The sequence below is a fragment of the Schistocerca nitens genome, chromosome 3 (genome assembly GCF_023898315.1).
Source record: "Schistocerca nitens isolate TAMUIC-IGC-003100 chromosome 3, iqSchNite1.1, whole genome shotgun sequence".
Taxonomy (NCBI): Eukaryota; Metazoa; Arthropoda; class Insecta; order Orthoptera; family Acrididae; genus Schistocerca; species Schistocerca nitens.
The window spans coordinates 768,405,211-768,421,778 of record NC_064616.1 but is presented as its reverse complement, the minus strand read 5'-3'; the positions used below and the strand labels follow the sequence as shown (position 1 = coordinate 768,421,778).

The 16,568-nt window shown below is 36.9% G+C and overlaps 1 protein-coding gene and 1 long non-coding RNA gene across 6 annotated transcripts in view; one reads left to right on the top strand and one right to left on the bottom strand.

The window, feature by feature from the left end:
- Positions 1-16,568, bottom strand: part of LOC126248765 (serine-rich adhesin for platelets-like) — a 286,230-nt gene that overhangs the window by 113,058 nt on the left and 156,604 nt on the right. The gene's annotated exons all lie outside the window — the stretch shown is intronic.
- Positions 1-16,568, top strand: part of LOC126248768 (uncharacterized) — a 70,141-nt gene that overhangs the window by 63 nt on the left and 53,510 nt on the right. For 2 of the 3 annotated variants that reach the window (XR_007545532.1, XR_007545534.1), the window contains exon 1: positions 18-165. This is a non-coding gene — a long non-coding RNA (uncharacterized LOC126248768). Of the gene's footprint in view, positions 1-17; positions 166-16,568 lie in introns of those variants that run through there. The other variant, XR_007545533.1, reaches the window with a different exon arrangement.

The window sequence follows — 16,568 nt, the reverse complement described above, 5'->3', positions numbered from 1 at the left end:
ATGCAAATAATCTTGACCAATTCTACTGGCCCACCCAATAAATTTTCTTAATGGGGTATCTGTGATTGATTTTACAGGAGATAACCCAGTCTATAGTTCCTCTCCCACCACCACTAGGTACTCTACTGCATGATAAATAGTATGAAGTTGATCGGAAAGTTTCAGGTATGTTTACCTTCTTTCTGTGGCAAAGTACAGTTATGTGAAAAACTATTAATCATACTCATTAAGCAATTTTACTTATTTTGAAGCATGGAAATGGTGTGTGGCTCAGTGGCTAGATGTCAGATTAAATATCCAAAGGTCCAGGGTTTAGTCTACAGTTGGTCCTTTTCCTGTTACTTATCACTTCTTTCACATCTGGCAAAGATTTGTTAATTTGAGAAATGTCGAGATTCACCATGGCCTGTAGTCCACAATAAACTGTGGGTTCTTGTGTAATTGGCTGCATGAGTCAGCTCAGTGTCAGAGGAAGGGGATACTACCTCAATTTTGATCATGTCCAGTAAAACACTGCAGTGTTCAAAATAACCTTTGAGTTGAAGACAGCTTTACTATGTGGAAATGTCAAAGCGATCATATGAAAACTTAACCAAAGGAAAAATGTCAGACTGAATATGGTTCAGACACAGACAAATCTTCCTCAGCATAATAATAAAGAAGGAGGCTTATAACATGAGCTTCCATTAAAATGAATGCCTGTCATTGTTGGAGTAATGTCACTATGTTATTGTAAGAATGGAGCATTTAGTAATATGTACATATTTCCTCTGTCGATGCTAAGAGAGCCATCACGTATTATGAGCTCTGTATATGAATGACTTGGAATTTATTTCACAGATACTTACTTATCATTCTGTTGTCATAACTGTTTGATGTACCCCTTGTATTTTGATGCACTTTTCACAACACTTCTGCAAGGCCTTGAATACATGTCATAGTCCATTATTTCTCAGGTTCTTACATTCACATCCTGTATTTTGAACACTGTTACAGATTTATCAGATGAATGCCCCTAAACTGATTTTTGTTTTGGTGAGATTTCAGATGTGAGATGGGTGTAGTAGACAGGACTGATGTGGCACTGTGCATTGTCATGAGAAAGTCTTCTCTTCATTCATTATGTATGGGATGAAAACAGGGTGTAGCACATAGTGTGTTATTGCCATTAAATTGTATGACAATGTGACTGCCAGTTGATATTATAAATAAAACACTGAACTTTTAAAATATGTGGTTTACAAGCATGTAACTACCAAGAAAATTTAGAAAAATCCCCTTTTCAACAGTAATAGTGTGTTTTACATTGTGTTGTGCATGCACAACTTTTCTGTGCCTTCCATCGACTACTACCTTTAAATGAACATTTGTATTCCACAAACCAGCTCACATTTCTCTAACTTTCCTGTTGCGGTCTTTATGCAAGTAAATGTTAGAGAAGGTAATATGTTTATTGACTTATATCAAAATGTGGTCTCTCAGAATTTTGAGACTGAGGCTGTCTGTGTTGTACAATGTCTTTCTCGCAATATCTCTCACTGAAGTTTAATGAGGATTTGTTTTGTTTTCACACTGATTAACCAAACCTCTGACAAATTGATTAATCTTATTTCAATCTCCTTTACTGCCTGCATTAATACAACTGAATGGGGGTCCCAGACTGATGAACAACACCAAAAAATTGATGACTCCTTCATGAGTGAATTACTATTGTATAGGATTCTTCCTATAAATCTTCATCTGGCATCTGAAGTTCTCACAACAAAATCAGTGTGATCATTCCATGTTAAATTGGTCCAGAAACTTATTGCTTATTATATTGTCAAGTGATATCATATTTTTTCAAACTATCTCAGCAGTTAACAGCAAACATTTAGCTTGAAAAGGGGAATAATTACTATGAGAGGAGGAGGAGTAGGAGGAGAGGGAGATTTACAGCAGATTCAAATAATGTTGAATCCTTATTGCCAAACAAAAGCTGAACAAAACACAAACATGTGTAAGAGCAACCATGTAAAATCATTTAGCAAATTCAAAAACATTATTGTAGTAGTGAGCTTACCATATATCTTGGGTTAGGCTGTACAGTCCTAGTTTTTTAGTAGTATTCTGGGTAATGTCCAGGACTTGAGAATTTCATGACTGGCCAGGATTTTTTTAAATTTTAGATCTAAGTTATATGTTTGACATCTTGTTTTTAAACATTCTCTTATGGCTGTGCCTCTGTTAGCTGACCTTGGAGCAAACACTGATGTTGATGGTGAGGTGTCGCTACCAGTTCTGCCACAACTTTTCATTTTACCATTATTCATTTGACAACACAACAGGGGCAATGGGATTGTTGTTTTTGTGTGTGAAGTACTGTAACTCATCTACATGTTTGTGGTCTTTTTTTACAGTTGTATTGACCAACTAGGATCACGTTAACAACTTCAGTTCCACTTCTTCCTTTGTTGTTGTTTCCTATTTTTCCAGTATTCTCTCATTTTCTCCCCATGAAGACTCTTCCTTTCTTCTGTCCATGTTGCTCCCCTTTTTTTAATTTCTTCTGCTTTGAAAGCCTTCCAAATTTGATATTTTATTTTTAAAACAGTTTCTTTCTTCTATTTCTGATTCTTCGATGTTGTTTCTTTCTAGATCTTTCCTTACTTCCGTAATCCATGCTATTGTCGATTTCTTCTTCCAGAAATATAGGAGTATTTGTTTTGTTAGTCTATTTCTATCCATTTAGTAGAGGTTTCCAAAAAAGGTAAATCTTTGTTTGGCCATTACTTCAGATATTTTCTCTATATTTTTGTAGATCTCCTCATTACTCCTCATTTTCCAGCCATCTGCAGTTTTTATTCCACCCATTATTTTTCTAATAATCCTTCTTTCCAGTACCTTTAGTCTGTCCATCTTATAGTTCATCATTAGGCATTCAGATCCTTATAAACATTCTGGTCGTACCACTGTGACTGTGGTGTAATGTTTTAGTGTTGTTATTATAGATATACATTTATTGTTGTAAATATTTTTGTCAAGCAATATGCTTTTTCCATTTTGTCAATTCTTACATCAATTGCAGATTTTTCTAGTCCATTCTGTTGTATAGTCTCTCCATGATATTTAAATTTATTTACTCGCCTTATTTTACCTGTTTGTGTTTCTATGAATTTTGGCGCATTTTTTATATTTGTCTTGAATTTTGTTTTTTCAGCTGAAATCTTGAGACCAGTTCTGTTTGCTATTTTTTCTAGAAGGTGTATCTGGATAGCTGCTTCTGTCAGGTTTTCTGAAAGTATTGCAAAATCATCCGCAAAAGCCAAGCACTTTACCTTAATTCCCCCTTGGAGGGGAGGGGGATTGTGATTTGGAATATGCTACAAAAGGGGCTAAATTTTCATATCATGCTGTTAGTTACAAACACACTTTTAAAATAGACTGAACATCTAATCTGGTTAAAATCTTAGTGAACCAAAATATTCAACTGCTAGGACCAAAACAAAGGCAATTGTTGTTAATGTTGCTTCATTGTTCCTACAGTATTTGATAATGCATTATCTTCTTTGGAAAACATTAACTGTGTAACATAAACAGTGGATAACGGAAACAAAAGTGAAGGAAAACTCATTCTATTTCTTATAAGATATTTCAGCCTGGATGAAGGACTTGAAGTGAAACTGCTCAAACTGTGACTGATAATGTGAAGATAATGGGGTATGAAAATGCATTCAGAATAGTTGACAGTGATTGAGATGGACCTATTTTAGGAACTACTGAACACAAAGCATTTCTGAAAAAAAGTTGTCTGGTGAAAACTACAACTTAGTAAATAGAGTTTAATGTTTCAGTAAACTGTTAAGACTTTTAAGTAAACATAAAAATATGTCCTGGGTTGGACCCAAAAAATATGGTTACCCTAGGTGGTAGTAGTGGTTGTGGTTGTGGTGGTGGTGGTGGTGGTAGTGGTGGTGGTGGTGGTAGTAGTAGTAGTAGTAGTAGTAGTAGTAGTAGTAGTAGTAGTAGAAATTTATTCATAAAGAGACAATATTTATTGACTAGGTTTTGTCAGAAAATGCATAGCATAAAATACAAGGCTCTGCAGTACCCTACACAATGTCACATTCAAAATTACATATACTCTCTGATTACATCTACATCTACATCGATACTCTGCAAGCCACCTGCTGGTGTGTGGTGGAGGGTACTTTAAGTACCTCTATTGGTTCTTCCTTCTATTCCAGTCTCATATTGTTCATGGAAAGAAAGATTGTCGGCATGCCTCTGTGTGGTCTCTTCACGAGATGTACATACAAGGGAGCACTATACTGCTTGACTCCTCCATGAAGGTATGTTCTCGAAACTTCAACAAAAGCCCATACTGAACTACTGAGTGTCTCTCTTACAGTCTTCCACTGGAGTTTATCTATCATCTCCGTAATGCTTTCGTGATTACGAAATGGTCCTGTAATGAAGTGCGCTGCTCTCTGTTGGATCTTCTCTATCTCTTCTATCAACCCTATCTGGTATGGATCCCTCACTGGTGAGCAGTATTCAAGCAGTGGGCGAACAAGTGTACTGTAACCTACTTTCTTTGTTTTCGGATTGCATTTCCTTAGGATTCTTCCAATGAATCTCATTCTGGAATCTGCTTTACTGACAATTAATTTTATATGGTCATTCCATTTTAAATCACTCGCATTCGGGAGGACGACGGTTCAATCCCGCGTCCGGCCATCCTGATTTAGGTTTTCCGTGATTTCCCTAAATCACTCCAGGCAAATGCCGGGATGGTTCCTCTGAAAGGGCACGGCCGACTTCCTTCCCCATCCTTCCCTAATCTGATGAGACCGATGACCACGCTGTCTGGTCTCCTTCCCCAAAACCAACCAACCAACCTAATGCCTACTCCCAGATAATTTATGGAATTAACTGCTTCCAGTTGCTGACCTGCTATATTGTAGCTAAATGATAAAGGATCTTTCTTTCTATGTATTTGCAGCACATTACACTTGTCTACATTGAGATTCAATTGCCATTTCTCCCCCCCTCTCTCTCTCTCTCTCTCTCTCTCCAATGCTAAATTTGTGGTTCCCTGATGCCTCAGGACATGTCCTACCAACCGGTCCCTTCTCCTTGTCAAGTTGTGCCACAAACTCCTCTTCTCCCCAATTCTATTCAATACCTCCTCATTAGTTATGTGATCTACCCATCTAATCTTCAGCATTCTTCTGTAGCACCACATTTCGAAAGCTTCTATTCTCTTCTTGTCCAAACTATTTATCGTCCATGTCTCACTTCCATACATGGCTACACTCCATACAAATACTTTCAGAAACGACTTCCTGACACTTAAATCAATACTCGATGTTAACAAATTTCTCTTCTTCAGAAACGCTTTCCTTGCCATTGCCAGTCTACATTTTATATCCTCTCTACTTCAACCATCATCAGTTATTTTGCTCCCCAAATAGCAAAACTCCTTTACTACTTTAAGTGTCTCATTTCCTAACCTAATTCCCTCAGCATCACCCGACTTAATTCAACTACATTCCATTATCCTCGTCTTGCTTTTGTTGATGTTCATCTTATAACCTCCTTCCAAGACACTGTCCAATCCGTTCAACTGCTCTTCCAAGTCCTTTGCTGTCTCTGACAGAATTACAATGTCATCGGTGAACCTCAAAGTTTTTATTTCTTCTCCATGGATATTAATACCTACTCCGAACCTTTCTTTTGTTTCCTTTACTGCTTGCTCAATATACAGATTGAATAGTATCTGGGAAGGCTACAACCCTGTCTCACTCCCTTCGCAACCACTGCTTCCCTTTCATGTCCCTTGACTCTTATAACTGCCATCTGCTTTCTGTACAAATTGTAAATAGCCTTTCGCTCCCTGTATTTTACCCTTGCCACCTTCAGAATTTGAAAGAGAGTATTCCAGTCAACATTGTCGAAAGCCTTCTCTAAGTCCACAAATGCTAGAAACATAGGTTTGCCTTTCCTTAATCTTTCTTCTAAGATCAGTCGTAGGGGCAGTATTGCGTCACGTGTTCCAACATTTCTACGGAATCCAAACTGATCTTCCCCGAGGTCCGCTTCTACCAATTTTTGCCATTAGTCTGTAAAGAATTCGCGTTAGTATTTTGCAGCTGTGTCTTATTAAACTGATAGTTTGGTAATTTTCACATCTGTCAACACTTGCTTTCTTTGGGATTGGAATTATTATATTCTTTTTGAAGTCTGAGGGAATTTCGCCTGTCTCATACATGTTGCTCACCAGATGGTAGAGTTTTGTCAGGACTGGCTCTCCCAACACTGTCAGTAGTTCTAATGGAATGTTGTCTACTCCCGGGGCCTTGTTCCAACTTAGGTCTTTCAGTGCTCTGTCAAACTCTTCGCGCAGTATCATATCTCACATTTCATCTTCATCTACCTCCTCATCCATTTCCATAATATTGTCCTCAAGAACATCGCCCCTGTATAGACCCTCTATATACTGTTTCCATCTTTCTGCTTTCCCTTCTTTGCTTAGAACTGGGTTTCCATCTGAGCTCTTGATTTCATGCAAGTGGTTCTCTTTTCTCCCAAAGGTATCTTTAATTTTCCTGTAGGCAGTTTCTATCTTACCCCTCATGAGATAAGCCTCTACATCCTTATATTTGTCCTTTAGCCATCCCTGCTTAGCTATTTTGCACTTCCTGTCGATCTCATTTTTGAGGTGTTTGTATTCCTTTTTGCATGCTTCACTTACTGTATTTTCTCCTTTCATCAATTAAATTCAATATATCTTCTGTTACCCAAGGATTTGTACTAGCCCGTGACTTTTTACCTACTTGATCCTCTGCTGCCTTCACTATTTCATTCCTCAAAGCTACCCATGCTTCTTCTACTGTATTTCTTTCCCCCATTCCTGTCAATTGTTCCCTTATGCTTTCCCTGAAACTCTGTACAACCTCTGGTTCTTTCAGTTTATCCAGGTCCCATCTCCTTAAATTTCCACCTTTTTGCAGTTTCTTCAGTTTTAATCTACAGTTCATAACCAATAGATTGTGGTCAGAATCTACATCTGCCCCTGGAAATGTCTTACAGTTTAAAACCTGGTTCCTAAATCTCTGTCTTACCATTATATAATCTACCTGAAACCTGTCAGTATGTCCAGGCTTCTTCCATATATACAACCTTCTTTCATGATTCTTGAACCAAGTGTTAGCTATGATTAAGTTATGCTCTGTGCAAAATTCTACCAGGCAGCTTCCTCTTTCATTTCTTAGGCCCAATCCATATTCACCTACTATGTTTCCTTCTCTTCCTTTTCCTACTGTCGAATTCCAGTCACCCATGACTATTAAATTTTCATCTCCCTTCACTACCTGAATAATTTCTTTTATCTCATCATACATTTCATCAATTTCTTCATCATCTGCAGAGCTAGTTGGCATATAAACTTGTACTACTGTAGTAGACGTGGGCTTTGTGTCTATCTTGGCCACAATAATTCGTTCACTATGCTGTTTGTAGTAGCTTACCCACACTCCTTTTTTTTATTCATTATTAAACCTACTCCTGCATTACCCCTATTTGATTTTGTATTTATAACCCTGTATTCACCTGACCCAAAGTCTTGTTCCTCCTGCCACCGAACTTCACTAATTCCCACTATATCTAACCATAATCTATCCATTTCCCTTTTTAAATTCTCTAACCTACCTGCCTGATTAAGGGATCTGACATTCCACGCTCTGATCCATAGAATGCCAGTTTTCTTTCTCCTGATAACGATGTCCTCTTGAGTAGTCCCCGCCCGGAGATCCAAATGGGGGACTATTTTACCTCTGGAATATTTTACCCAAGAGGACGCCATCATCATTTAATCATACAGTAAAGCTGCATGCCCTCGGGAAAAATGACGGCTGTAGTTTCCCCTTGCTTTCAGCCGTTCGCAGTACCACAACAGGAAGGCCGTTTTGGTTAGTGTTACAGGGCCACATCAGTCAATCATCCAGGCTGTTGCCCCCACAACTACTGAAAAGGATGCTGCCCCTCTTCAGGAACCACACGTTTGTCTGGCCTCTCAACAGATATCCCTCCATTGTGGTTGCACTTACGGTACAGCTATCTGTATCGTTGAGGCATGCAAGCCTCCCCACCAATGGCAAGGTTCATGGTTCATGGGGGGGGGGGGGGTAACTTTATGTGTTGTTAACTCAAAAGGCTTCTTTGCTACAGGATTGCAGGTCATCTGATGATAAAGCAATGCTACAGTTTTTCATTCAGTTCTTGTTAGCTTATAGTTTGTGAGCCATTCTGCTTACTGACCATAGTCTTCATTATGTTTCCTTGTAGTAAGTTTATCTGTTTTAGCACTGATGAGAAAAGGAAAATGATAAACATTTTGACAATGTATGTTTGTTTTTAGGTCATTTATATATAGGAGGACCAGGGCTGGTCCAGTACTGTTGCTCTTGAACACCATATTTCATCTCTTAGTAAGCTCAGCATTGGTTTGTAATTTTGTTTGCATGCAGTATGTTGTACTTCCACTATTTGTTTATGTTCTCAAAGGTATGACCTGACTCAGATAGTTGATGTGCCTCGTGTGCCTAATTTATTTAATTTCTGTAGCAATGTCTCATGATGTGTAATACTGAATGCCTTCAACAAGTCAAGGCATACTCCAGTAATTTATTCGCCACTGTTCACTTTCTGGTAAATTTCTCTCAGAAATTCATAGGTAGCAGTGATGGTTGAGCAGTTCTTCCTAAATCTGTGTTGTGGTATGGACGGAATTTGATATTTTTGCACATAGCATGTCAGTCTGTTGTGGAAGACGTTCTCTAAAATTTTTGAGAAGCCAGACAATAGGGCAACTGGCTGTAACTGACAACTTCTTCTGTGTATCCTTTTATTGAATCCACAATCACTCGTGTTGTTAGAAAATATCTAACATTTATGATTTTAGTTAAATATTCCAGCACATTTCAAAGCTAATGATCTGACAATCTAGAAATCCTTTCTTTCATATCTCATGCTTCTATTAATTTGTGACTTGAAAATAAATTTCAACAGTAACTTGCTAGTTGTGCCATTATTTGAAGTGGTGCGAAGTGTTAGATTTTTTCTAACATGGGAGTCTTTACATTACAGTTATTTCTCCTTTTGTGGAATACCATCTTGCTTCACTTTTAGTCTCTTTCTTGTACTTGTAACATGTGGCTGTGTTCGTATGTTTTCTTCTGAAAGCATTCAGCGTATGTTACGTCTTTTATAAGAAAAGTAAGTATTCTTATTGGGTTTTATGTATTGAATGACACAATTGTTTATACAGAGTCCACAACATTCTCTGTTGGATATGAAAATATATAAAACTCTTCAGGAAATAAGTCATGCCAGAGGAACAGATATTGATGTGGTTAGGTGAACCACTAGGCGAGGATAGTTACATAGAGGGTCTTTTATCAGATACTGATGCACCCTCTGAGCATGAATATATCAATACCACAACAGATCAGTCAGACAGCAAATCTGATGCTTCTGCTACATCTGTTTCTCAATGTACAGATCATGAAACATTTCTTGGTAAGGATGGAATAACAGAATGGTTGAAGCAACACACTCCGCCACCAAAAACTGCCCATCAGAATATTGTAACACATCTTCCAGGTGTGAAGGGTGTTGCAAAATATTTGAAAACAGTTTTGGGATGCTGGAAATTATTTTTTCCAGATAGTGTAATTGGTCGCATTGTGGAATACACAAACCAAAAACTTGACAGAATGGCAGCATCTTACTCATGGAGGGCTGGAGACTGCCCATGGACAGATTTTGAAGGGTAATCTGCTTTCTTTGGTGTATTATATCTCACAGGAGTGAGAAAGGCACAGCATCTCAATACTGATGAGCTATGTGACATTGATGGGACTACACCGGATTTCTTCATTGCATTGATGGGCAAAAGAAGGTTCCACACACATCGCCAAGCTATATGTTTGACGACAAATCTATGAGAGCTCAGAGAAAGGAAATAGATAATCTGGCACCTATTAGTGAAATATTTGCCAACTTTGTGGATGTTAGCAAGAAGAGCTATAGTGCTGGTGCATTGACGATGATAGATGAGTTGTCAGAACCATTCCATGGACGTTGCAAATTTAGGCAGTATATAGCAAATGAGCCTGCAAAATATGGCATTAAGGTGATGCCAGAATGTTTTATAAAGTAAATATGAAAGTATATACAGGCAAACAGCCTACTGGGCCATATCAAGTACCCAGTGACGCAGATAATGTGGTGTTATGATTGATTCAACCGATTGACAAAACAGGGAGAAACGTGATGGTGGACAATTTATTTTACATCTGTACCATTGGCTAACAAATGTACACCAAGTATCGACTCACAGTAGTAGGTACTCTACGGAAAATAGAAGAGACATTCCACCAGAACTTCTGGACATAAAGTGTAGGCAACTAAACAGCAGCATATTTGCATTTGGAGAAAAACCAAGCAACATCTGCTTGATTTGCTCATACATCCCAAAAAAGAAACAGAAAAAGAATTTTCTAATGTTATCCTCCATGCACAGCGACAATGCTATAGGTGCTGACAGTGGCAAAGCGAACAAACCTGAAGTCATTATGTTTTACAATCTTCCATAAGGAGGTGTAGATGTTGTCAACTGTTTGAAATCAGAATATTCTGTTTCAAGAATAAGCAATCATTGGCCTCTTACACTGTTTTTCAGCTTTTTGAACATCGGAGCAATAAATGCTCAAATAATATATAAGGTAAACACAAATGACTTAATTTCATGGAGAAGATTCATCACAGAATTGAGTATGATGCTTACAAAACCCCACATTATCAAACACATGTCAATTCTGAAAATATCACTTTGCTTCAAGGAGAAAATAAAAGGTGTTGTACACATTTGCAAACTACCGACAGCTAAAGAAGAAAATGAATCAAGAGAAAAAAACAAGATGTCACTACTGCCCTAAAAGGAAAAACGGATTCACACAGCATCACTGCCATCATTTTTGCAGCCCTGCCTCTAAAGAACATACAGCATTGAGTGTTCTTATTTGCCAGGAGTGTATGTCACAAGAAGCCATATCTGCATCTGAAAAGTGAAAAGGAGTGTTGTTAACCTTAATTAATCACTTACTATAAATGTTACGAACTGCTGTTCATTGTAATTGTTCTCAAAAAAGTTTGTGAAGTCTTTGCATGTTGAAATATTTTTAAGTTTAGCAAATTACATGTTCCATACCATGTTTATACTAACTCATAACGCTTTGGTAATAATAAAGAAATGATTTATTGCGTAAATGTGTCTTTGTCTGGTATAAAGAGATAAAAAAAGGTGCAAGATCTCACTGTTAGAAAAAATCTAACACGGGAGTTGTCACGGGACAACAATATTCACGAGCGACTGTGGGTTAACTATAAGTTTCAATTTAGCAATTTTTAGATAGGGAGGGAGGTCCCTGATATCAGTAAACCATTGCATAAATGTGTCAGTGGTTTTACAGTGATTTCACTACAGCTTCTTATTATTTTACCAGGTATACCATCTACTCCAATGATTTTTAAGGTTTTTATGACAGTAAAAATTTCTTCTTCATTTATTTGGTACAGATGAAGTGAGGTAGTAGGGTTATTGATCTTGAATGATAGTGCCTTTGCACTTTGGTTATGTGGATTAATCATACTGTTTAGTTGCTTACTTATACTTGGAAATAGTTGTTGAGCATATTTACTACTTTTCTCATGTCAGTTTTTTCTCTTCTTGTTGACAAAGTGTGATATTGGCATGTTGGTAGTGACATTAGTTTTCTGCTGTTTCACAACTTTCAATGTAGTTTTCCTCTTGTTTCCATCAGATTGTATATAAAGGTCATTTACCTTCATTTTTGCTTCCTTAGCAACTATTAAAATATTGTCTAGTGTTTTCTGTAGTAAGCATGAAATTTGTCATACATGCACAATGTCTTTAATACCATATAGGTTTCCCTTTTTTCCCTTGAGATATTAATTTCAGCTGGTATCCAATACTTGTTTTTATTATTAGACAATAGCCTGTATTCCTTCAATGGCTATCTGGTTTCATTGTAGTTAGTAGATATTTCCAACAATTTGTCAGACTGTTCACATATACTGCCATGCTCGTATACTACATTCAATGTTCCCTCAGCTAACAGTTGCCTGAAGGTATCTATCTACATTTTTTCACTTAGGATTATTTCTTCTTTACTAATTTGGTTTGCATTGTGACTTTGGATGTTGTATAGGGAGCAATATACCGACCATTATGGTCACTAAATCCTGTATTTATTGTTCCAGCCTGGAAGTAATTACTTTCTGCATTCATAAATATTTGGTCAATAGTGGTACATGTGGTTTTTGTAATTCTGGAAGGAGAGTCTATAGTGGTTTGCAAATTATACACTACAAGTATGCTCACAAGATTTTGCTTTTTGTTTGAGTTGTCCTGAAAATTAAATGTAAATCATCACATACTGTTAGATATTCTTATTAGCTTTAAAATTTTAGAGTGCACTGTCTAGTTTCTGTAGGAATATAAGTAAGTCTCAACCTGGGTTTCTGTACAGGCAAATTATAATTGTTTTTAGTGAAGTTACTTCTGTAGCAAAATTTCAAAGTCTTGATTTCTTTCTCAGGAGTTTAAGCAGCAATGTTTCATGTTGCTTCTAACAAAAATGCATATCCCACCATGCAGGATGGTTTTAATCCTGGTAGTTTTGTAACTGCCAACATATCACTGCCCTATCAAATGTTCACCTAAACATATAAAAGAAGGTTCCTTCAGATTATCTGACTAAAGTGTTTTAAATTTGCTTATTTTATCTGTAAATCATTCTACATTCTGATGAAAGAGCATAACTTTTGTACTTTTGTCATGTTCAGACATATATAATTGACCTTCTTTTTCACCTGTTCATTTTCACCACTTGTATCTGCTAGGTGTTCTTTTTATGGCGAGGCCATAGAAAATCCTCATTTCTTGAGGGTGGGCATTGTTTCTGGTTAATTTGTTTTCTTGGTGTGGATGCCATTTTTCTGTATCTGTATCTGTCATTTTCCTTTCATCACCCAAAAATGTCTCTTCTGTTATACTTCTGTGTTTTTTGGTAGTTGCATAGGTTTCAACAAAAAGAAACTCTGAGTTCATTGTTTCAGGTTTGCTCATACAGTTACACAGTGTGGTTTTTGGCCAAAAGTGGTTGTTTTTATTTCAACAAGGTCATATTTCTACATTAATTTTGTTAGCATTTTGTCACTGTATGACTTTCCAGTCTTGTTGTGATGTTGTCTGTGTTTCATAAACAATTCTCTTGTGGTGGGAAGACCTTGCATATTTCTCTGGAACTGTCTGTTTATTTTTGCTAGCCCCAAATTTGCATCTGAGTCATCCTGTAGGTTATATCTGTGAGGCATGTCAGAACTATGATGATGGGCACTTTAAGATCAAGCAGTGTAGTTTTAAGCATTGTGTAGTATGTTTACCCTCATGTTTGTACACCCATGATTATGATAGTATCATTCTTACATGACTCACTGGCTGAATTACTGATTTTCATTATCTCTGTCAAAGGTGAACTCAGCTCCATCATACCTATAGCTATATATGACATACTATATTCATTTAATTTTTCAGATTTCTCACGGTGTGGCTGTCACCAAGCATCACAACTCATTTTTTATATTCATTTATATGTTACTTGTAGACGTTCAAATGACTTTCTGTATGGATTTTTGTATGGTACTGCTGAAGTTAGGTTATAATTTGGAGAATTTATTCATTGGCTGTCAGCTTCTTCTTCGCGTAATACACTGGAATTATTGCCTGTCACATCTGTTAATAACATATTGTCTGTTTGATGGTCTGTTCACTTAATTGGTTTTATGGGCGTAGCAAAGTTCTTGTTCTTTGCACTCAGATTTACATTTTTTTATTGTTTGGCCCAAACTTCTGTTATTATGGTTAGTACTTGTTTTTAATCATTTCAGTTAATGTTTTAGGCACTAGATATTGTTTATTCATGTTACAGTGACTAACTGTTCAGTAACTAAATCATTAGTTTTTAACATCTTGGCTGTAGAGATGTGTTATTCACTATCACAAAAACATAACACATTTTATGCATTGTGCCACTGTATACAGGAGGAATGAATCTACAGTTGAGTTTCTGTCCACACATATCACAATAAACAACCCACATTTTGGTTCTTAGGATGGGAGTTTATACAATGAAACCCATGATGCAACACCATCAACAGTCCAAATTTTTGTCAGCTTGCACACCTAAATATTAAGTGACAGCTACCCTCTCAGTTTGTTTACGTTGAATTCTGAGGTCCAGGTCATGATGTGACTTTGTTTCTCTGTTGTGAATATAATCAGTTTTTGAAGGATTTAGGGTTGACTTGTTCTTTTCAAATCAGTTTTCTACATATCCCAAAACTCTGGTTGTAGATGTTGAAATACCCTACTTCACATGAATTTTCGTGCACTAAATTTAAATTGTTCACATGGTTTATCACTTTCTGAAAGCTGTTTTTGTTTGAAGCTTTTATCCACTTATCTGCAGAGTCTTTGATTTCTTGTGTGGGTCTCAGCGTGTTTTGATGCACCAGTTGACAATTTCATGCTTTAAGTTCATTTATTTCCGTTTGTTGTGAACTGATTGTGAATTGCACACTCAATAAGCGTTTCCTTAGTTTCACAATTTTGACCTTACATTTTGGGCAGGCTTTCTTTTTACCATGGAAATTACCATTCTTTCCAGAGAAATTTGATGCACTTTAACACTTGCCGCCATCTTGCAACTGCCTACGTATTTGAAATTATCATCTTTTTACGTAGTAACCCTGAGCTAACGGAAGAAAATCATTTCCAGCGTATGTACAACACTAGACACAAAGAAAATTTCATGCTTCCACAACATCATTTAAAACTCTACCAACATACACCCCAGTTCATGGGAATGGAAATTTACAATAAACTCAAGGGTAGAGATGTACTGAGCAAGGAGATAGGTTCACTGAAGAGAAAACTATCATGGTGGAAAAATGCTACTATTCAATTGAGGAATTTATGTACAATGAAATCATTATCTGAATAGTGTGACTGTTTAATATTATAGCATTTTGTATAATATTGTGTACGTATATAAACATAATGTACTGTTACATTACAAGAAAAACAATTTGATAATATTACTATGTACAATATCAACCTGTACTGGTAAAAAGTAGTGTTAGTAAATTATGTATATCGTAAGGCCATAATTGACGTGTCTCCTGTACAGTTTGATCAGATGATCTGTAAAGGTATATTGCGAGATGGATAAAATACAAATACAAACAAATACAAATTTTACAACTTACAACAACATTTGTGTCATCAGCCAACAGTTCGGAGTACCATTGATCGGAATCTTAATATCATTTACATAAATAAGAAATAATAGAGGTCCTACAGTCAATATCAGATCCACACACATTTTAGTGTTTGTTCCAAAGTAATTTATACTACCTGTCCCCTGTTTTGGGGTTATGACTGGAACTATTTCTTCCGTGTTCCTCATTTACCAGTACCTTCTAATTTATCTAGCAAGATATCATGTTGGGTGTAACAGACAACAAGTGGTCAGTTGCATGTGCCATCTATCACCCCTGGCCTAGCACAAATTCTAATTAAATGATAAAATTGAGTTGCAGGTTTTTATATGTGCAGATAATTCAAACACCAAGCCAGCAACCGGCACAGACTTTTGTTCACGCGGCAAGTAGTGGGCCGCCATGGAGCAAACACAGTGAGGCTGATGACGTCGCTCCATGGAGGTCCAGAGTCACGGTGGTGGTATAATCCGAGGTGGTTGTTGGACTTCGGAGGAAAAAATGAAGAATGTATAATGAGGAACTTTGTATATAACAGCGAAAGTAGGAAGAAGCAATTTAACGTCCAGTAACGCAGTAGGCGGTACCTCAAGAGCCGACTGTACACAGATATCAGAAATAAATCACTGTAACTGTTGTAGAAAAGGAGTTCTGAATATGAGTTATTACGAGAAGCAGTCAGACAGTGTCAGTTACTGGTGAATGATCGCCATAGCTGACATTTTCTTCATCAGCTGCACCGTCCCCTCTTTCACTCGACGAATTTAGTCAACATTAAGACAGAGCCGAACTACACAAATAATAAAACTCATCAGTGGGGCGGGGACAGTGCACAGTATCAAACACCTTCAATAAGTCCAAATTTATTTGTATTGTAGTGTTGTTTCTATCTAGTATCATTACAATAGTTTCAGTGAAATGAATAATACCTGGCTCTGTACTCATGTGTCTTCAAAAATTGTGTTGATATACAGACAAGAGATTGAATTTTTCAAGGCAATTTGCTGCTTTGTGTTTCATGACTGTCTCTGTTACTTCAGAAAACATAGATAACAAGGCTATTTGACTATAGTTTCCCACTTCATATGTATCGCCCTTTTTATGTAATGGTTTTGCTTTTGAAATTTTTAATCTTTGTGGAAACAGTACTTCTGATATGA